This window comes from Plutella xylostella, chromosome 5, assembly GCF_932276165.1.
Source record: "Plutella xylostella chromosome 5, ilPluXylo3.1, whole genome shotgun sequence".
In the NCBI taxonomy this organism is placed as follows: Eukaryota; Metazoa; Arthropoda; class Insecta; order Lepidoptera; family Plutellidae; genus Plutella; species Plutella xylostella.
In genome coordinates this window covers 5,851,585-5,859,016 of record NC_063985.1, presented here as the reverse complement: position 1 = coordinate 5,859,016, position 7,432 = coordinate 5,851,585, and positions in this window count along the sequence as shown.

Below are 7,432 nucleotides of genomic sequence, written 5' to 3'. Positions count from 1 at the left end.
ATAACGGTTGCTTTTTTTCTTTTGTCGTTCGAAACCCTAAAATTAAGTAAAAATATGATGCTGCTACCAAAAAATGTACTTAAAGGTATTGAAAAAGCGGTATACAGGGTTATTGATAAGTAGACCTGATCCTTTCAGGAGGTGATAGAGGAAGGCATTTCCAGTCGATTATACCCTATAATGCATTATCCGAAACTTAACCATTTCTAAGATGTTTAATATTTAAAGATTTTTTGAATTTTTGCCAAAATTTCATGTTTAAAACCGAAAATAAAAAAAACTAGCCATATTTCAATCCTTTTTTTGTTTGTTTTGAATTAGTAACATCTTAATAAACTTATTAAAATAATCAAATGTGCATTATTTGACTTAAATTAGACACAATACCTCAAAATAGATAAACATTTTTTAAAAATATTCAAAACCTAAAAAGAAATAAGTTAAATTAAAAAAGAATTTCATACAACAATTTTTTGTGCACTTCAGCTTAAAAACATTGTCAACTTATAAGCTTTCAAATGAGATATTTCAATATCAAATCGATTTAGGTATCACCAAGATATGGCCAAAACAATCAGAAAAGGTGGACAAAATTCAACAGAAAAACTAACAAAATTAGCGCAATTTAAAGGTAAAAAGTGTGATGCTTTTCAGTCCTGTTCACTTTAGTATGGAAACCCCTGTTGAGTTTTCTTGACAAGTCCCAATGTTAATGGAAAGTATCGTAGGCGGGGACCAGCAGAGGGTTCACCATTTAGCTGAATGTTACTTAGAAAACGGCCTTGAGTGGCGGTCAAGTTGTTCCCCGCCTGCGATACTTTCCATTAACATTGGGACTTGTTTTCATGTTTTTAGCGTACAGTCGGGTTTTTCGTTTGTTTATAATTGTATTTTTTTATTTGTAAATTTTTAGTTGTTTTTATTTTATGAAATTTTACGTCAGTAGTTCATGATCATTTTTTATTTCAATAATTTTGGTGTTGTTATTTAAATACCTTCAATATGCATATTTGTGTAATGTGAAAATCAAGCCCTTTCATTTGATACCTTACACGGCAAAGTTGAATTATTATTTTTTCGATCATCACGTTATGTCCTCTAGAGGGCGCTATGTACATTTTAATGGAACGTCACATAGCCTATAACCATCGCGCCATCAATACGCTTCTAACAATACCTCATACATCAAAATAGAAACTTTGTTGGACATGTGACTTTTTACCATGGAAAACGAATATTTTTTTTCGCGAATTTGCAAATCTCGTAGAACAAAAGTTGTCCAGAATGACTCCTTGAGTCATCCCCTTTTGGCTTAGTATAGCCCTTTTGCGACACTATGTATTTACTTTGCTTTGTCGTCGGGGTTCAGTTGGCTGGAGGATGCCCGAAACTTATTATCTACACTTTAATACTTGTAGTTACCTTTCTACAAGTAAATACCACATTTGTTTGAGAAAGCTAATCGGGTTCCGAGTATAGAGTAAAGTGGCACCCCTATTAATTTCTACTCTTTCCTGGTGCCTACCAGTCTAAGTAAGAATTATACTTACTTACCCTAAAATCACCCAAAATGTACTTGAACATAATTGTCAATAAAGTTGGCGAGTAAAAGTTTATCGACCCACTGTGCAAACTTACATGTGTGCGTGTCACTGCGTGTGCTGTGTGAAGAGCATTGAAAACCCAAAATTGGCGCGGCACGTCACCCTGTACGGGCCCTTAAGTATTTATTATATGGTAGGTAACATTTCAGATAATTGTATGTAGGCACATCTTTCAAGCATTCCATTAAGATCAATCAAGAGGTTTAGAAAAGTCTTTAGAACATCCATTCAATCTATAACGACCGTGGTGGTCCCTCATAATATGAACCATCAACCTGAATCATTTTACTCATTATCCCAAAAACAGTGATAAAAACCTACCAACAGCAGTGAGCTTGGCTTTTAAGCGAGCTAAATTGAACTTAATGTATTTTAAATAACCCGCAGGTAGACATCTGAGGTCAAGAGAAAGAGTGCAAAGAGGGTAAAGGTCAAATTAGCTTTTGTATGCACCTAGATCTGTCGAAGAACCGATGTCCAGTAAATGCGATCCCAAGTGGAGATCACGAACAGGCAATCATGACATGGAATACCCTAGCCTTAGACAGCAGGCTGGATGAGGAAGGCTGAGGACAGAGTGATGTGGCGCTCCTTGTATGCTTACGTAGTACGTTGTAGGCTTACGTCCAGCAGTAGTTGATTACGGGCTGATGATGATGTAGATCTGCAATGGTTTAATCTGTGAGCTGCAAACTAGTGAAAAGGCGATGAACTAGTGACATTATGTGTATTCAATAACAATCATGAAGTATACCATACATAGGTGTCAGTATTCGCATGATTAATAATGCCGTACAGACTATTCTAACACGCTTATACATTTGTTAGCATTTATCTATATTGAAAGGCCTCAGAGGGAAGCTACTGCTGTTGTTACTTGTTGAACTTCCAGAGAGCTGCAGACAACGAGATGGACTCTTTGTTAGTGCATATCAGCTCTTAGCTCCATGCATATTTCGTGAAGCAAGGGTGCCTTACTGATTACTCTACATTCGGTTGGTCTGTGGCTGGAGGGTTACTCTATACTGACGAAAAACGAACACACGAGAGCTGTCGTGGAATCGGGACGTTTAGTTTAACGAGATAGAGTCATCGCTCGCGCAGCAGCGCTTCGAAACTTCGTTTTCCGTCATATGGAGTGACCCCCCTGACATCGGTGTTTACGTCGCTCTCTCAGTCATTGGATTGAGAGAAAGCCGGGGTCGCCGGGTCATCATTATTAATCCGGGTCGCAGAGCAAATAGCTCACATCTGACATCGGCCCACTCGATCAAATCTCCAACCAATATTTGGAATAGAAATTTTGAGATCTACATACAGAGAGACCTATTATAATTATGTAGATATAGTTCGATATTACGTAACGAAATATCGTTTTATTTCCCATTTTCTAACATCATCGTATCATAGATTGGTGATTTTAGTTTTTTCATCCTACTACTAAATACAAAAGTGCCTAAAGAATCAAGAAAATTCCATTTTTCGTCTCCGAGATAGCACGAGTCCGCCATTTACGTATTGTTTCATATCTTAAAAAACCGGCCAAGTGCGAGTCGGGCTCGCGCACAAAGGGTTCCGTAGCAGCAAAATTACAGTTAAATCAACCTATCTCAAAAACTATAAGAGATACTTTGATCAAACCAAAAATCGTTGAAAGAGTTAATTAGCATGCATCACCTCTATTTTTTTTAGAATTTTATACCCCGTAGTTATAAAAATAGAGGGGGGGGGACATACTTTTTACGACTTTGAGAGCTGATATCTCAAAAACCGTTCACTTTAAGAAAAATGTTTTTTAGAAAACTTTATATCATTTTAAAAGACCTTTCCATTGATACCCCACACGGGTATGTACATCGAAAAAAAAAATTTCATCCCTCAGTTACATGTATGGGGGGCCCCACCCCCAATTCTTTTTTTTACTATTTAGTGTCATATTTTTGTAGCGGTTCATACAACACATATTCCCATCAAATTTCATCACTGTAGTATTTATAGTTTCCGAGTAAATCGGCTGTGACAGACGGACAGACGGACAGACGGACAGACGGACATGACGAAACTATAAGGGTTCCGTTTTTGCCATTTTGGCTACGGAACCCTAAAAAGCACCTATATAGAGGACCGAAACATCATTTATTTATGCTAACATTTATCAAAATTCACCTATTTTCCAAATAGGAGTTAAGAGCACAGCATACGGAACGTGGGTATTAGCAAACTTTCCGCTCTACATTAGCTAACCGACGGAGCTGAGGGGGCTACTCTATACTTACGAAAACGAAAGCTGTGGTGCAATCGGCACCTTTAATTCAAAGGGACAGAGTCGTGGCTCGCGCAGCAGCGCTCCTAAACTTATTTTATCGTTACATAGAGTGACCCCCTCGGGCTCGCCGCCGGAAAATAGACAAATAACATGACTGAAGAACAAGTTATGCAATTTTCTCCAAACTGTTCCGGTTTCTAACGTGAGCTACTGCGCTTCCTAATTCTATGCCAACTTGCGCCGAATATGAGTACTCATTTGCCGTTATTTGAGTTAATGGTGTATTAACCTAATGTTTGATGAGCACTACCAGTATACAAACCGAGTTTACTTCCTTCCTGAAAAACGGTTCATGATTATATTTTATGAGTAATCGAACCAATTAAATTAGTTCATTTTATTTTTACAAGCCATTGCGGTAAATAACACGCTTCGCCTTCATGGAATTTCTGAACGATTGAAAGTGAAATAATATAGTTCTTATTGTTTATCTTCGAATATTTTATGTATTTATAATAATCTCATGAAATTAAGATTTCGACACTGACCTTCGGTATCCACATTACATTACAACATGTATACGCCAACCAATACGAAGTGCAACTAGTGGCCCGTACTTATTCTGTAGCAAAACTAATTCATGGAGTGCGCACCGGAGCGCGGAGTGCAACAGTGGCGCCACCGCCGCCTCGGATTGTCAGCGACGAAGTTGGCGGCGAACATCCTCAGGAAATGCGAAAAGTTGCCAACTTAGCGGTTATCTGTAGTCGGCGCGCGGCCGCCGCATCTGCCCGCACGTGTTCAAAAAGTGATCAGCCAAAAAGTTCCTTGGGAAAAAAGTTGAAAACTGCCTGGGAATAGGTCACCGCAAACACTCGACACCCGGCGAGTGGACGGCAAATAGATCAGTGGCCCGTGACGCCGGCGTGGGACGCCCTCACACCTCACACCAAATACTACACTTCTCATGTTTACGGTCGCACGTCCCACGCGATTTGTTAAGCACTATTAGTTTAGTTCCGAAGTTATAATTATGACTTGCGGAAACTCCTTTCAAAAGTATGCAACACTTTATAAAATCTCGATTCATTAACAAGTTGTATTAGTAAAGTTGTTCGTCCACGGCCGGCTCCGGGCATTCAGTAACTGCATCGTACGTCCCGTTATTCAGATTGTCTTTCAAAATACATTTGTATGCAAGTCCTGTTGGCAAGACAAACAACTTGTGAGAGCTCAATGTATTCACAAAAATACACTAAGTAATAACTCCTCTATCAATAACTGAAAATTATTTATGAGAATATTCCTAAGTTTGTACAGAGTGTTGCAAAAAAGTAAAATAGTATACTTACTGAAAGAAAGTAATAAAAATTCGTCAATAAAAAGAACTTCACGTACTGTGCGTGACCAACAACCAAGTGTCGTAGAGTCAACGTTGTTTAGAATGACGCCTTGAGTCACTCTTTAAGGCTTACTATATCCATTCTGCAACACCCTGTATTATAAATACAACGTTAGCTACGAATATAGGTACATTGGACCTAAGCACATAAGCCTTCAAAAAAGGATTGCTGAAATATTTTCTCGGATTATGAAAATATAGGTTTTCTATTATGATTATTTAGGGTAGAGTATTTTCAATAGACATTGATGGATTGATAGTATGTAAGCTCATTATTCAAAGCCTTCTATGGAAGCCCTAAGCACCCACCCCGAACAGAAATACATTCAAATTATATTTAATAAATTATGTAATATTGGAAGATTGTAATGTATTGTGATATTATGGTCAACTCTAACAAAGGTGACGTCACCAACAAATATTCTAAATAAAAGCAAAGAAAATTATCGAGAATTTCTAAAAGTCGTAGAACAAACAGTGGTATAGGATGACGCTCTGAGTCACTCCCTTTCGGCTTAGTATATCAATTCTGCGACCCCCTGTATAATGTATTAATAACACAAAAACTATAGGTATAGTAGAGGTAACATGTAACCAATGCTAGACCAGTCAACAAAGAACTCTTTTCTAATTCCCAAACTATGCATTTTTGCAATATCGCACCTCAGATCCGAACCTATAAAATTTAAAATTTTTAGCACCGAATGCGGCCATCGAGTGCTTGCCGGCCTATTCTGTAATCTTAAACGATTTTAATGCTATCGGAAAAGTATGCATTGATATGTGGATTTTTTGTAGTCGTAACTTTTGATTCATTACGGAAGATTTTCTAAATTATGATATTTAGTACTAAAAGACGGCCTTACAAAGGATTGAGGCCAACGAAACAACCTTATTAATATTATATGTATCATTAATTATGTTACTCTGGTGCCTTATGGTATTAGTTAGTTTCAAAACGGTTTTTCAGCTGTTACTAGCGGTTTCTGAACTGGTCGTAATGGAATATGAGTGCGGAGCTCTTGAAATCCATAGTAAGTGTGCTCTGACCTCGCGATGGCGCTGAAATTCAGTGAATTACAGGATCTGGCGAACCTATCTGGTGGCGACGTAACTTATTATTAGGCGGTCTCCTCTGCTTCGGAAATGGCGAGGGTTCGTGTAAGAACGCTGTGGCGTATATTTTAGATTCTATATTGCCTGGAAACTGCTCAGCGTAAACAGTTTTCCTATTTTAGATGCTAATTTTATCGTTCTTGATTTTGCTGCCAACTAAGGCCTATAACTTAAGAATCTTATATGATAATGCGAAGTGTTTAGGAATTACTTATGTTATTTTTTAGTTAACATTTTAATTTATGATCAGAATATAAATATATAATATAGGTATTATGATCATGTTTCTTTGATGCACTGCCCAGCCACAGCCTTTTTAAATTGATACAGAATCAAGATGCGTAGATCAAACTTAATTACGACAACCCTATTACGCTAAGTCAAAAGAAAAACCAAAAAATCTAGTATTATAGTGTACTAGGTGTACGCGCGAGCTTCGCTTCGCCTTAAAAAGTTTTCCCGTGGGAATTCCGGGTTAAAAAGTAGCCTATGTTTTTTCTCAGGGTCTAGACCATATGTATACTAAATTTTATTCAAATCCGTTCAGTAGTTTTAGCGTGAAAGAGTAACAGACAGACAGACAGACAGACAGACACAGTTACTTTCGCATTTATAATATTAGTTAGGATGTAGTATTGTAGTGTAGTACCTACGTAATTACAAGTAAATTAGTGTGTCAAAGAGCACACGCAAGCTCGTGATGTTCAGGCGGTTGCTCAACGTCGACCCACGACTATGGAAATTCAGCTAACTGTCAGATCACGAGAACTTCGACCGAAATCTGTAAACGAGCCAATTTTGGTCTTAATCGCCATCAGCGACAGTAAAAATTGTCAGACGTAAGTACTAAGTAAGGTCAGTTTTTGAAACCGTGGGAGTTTCGAAACCGTTGTCGTGAATTACCGTTCGTTGTCTGGCTATTAGGTAGGTACTTGTACTTACTACTTAATACGTTTTTTATAGTCAATGTAGGTACCTATAGGTACTAACTTATTCTTGCCATAATATTTCGCTATTAATTCCACGTGAAGTAACTTAACATGA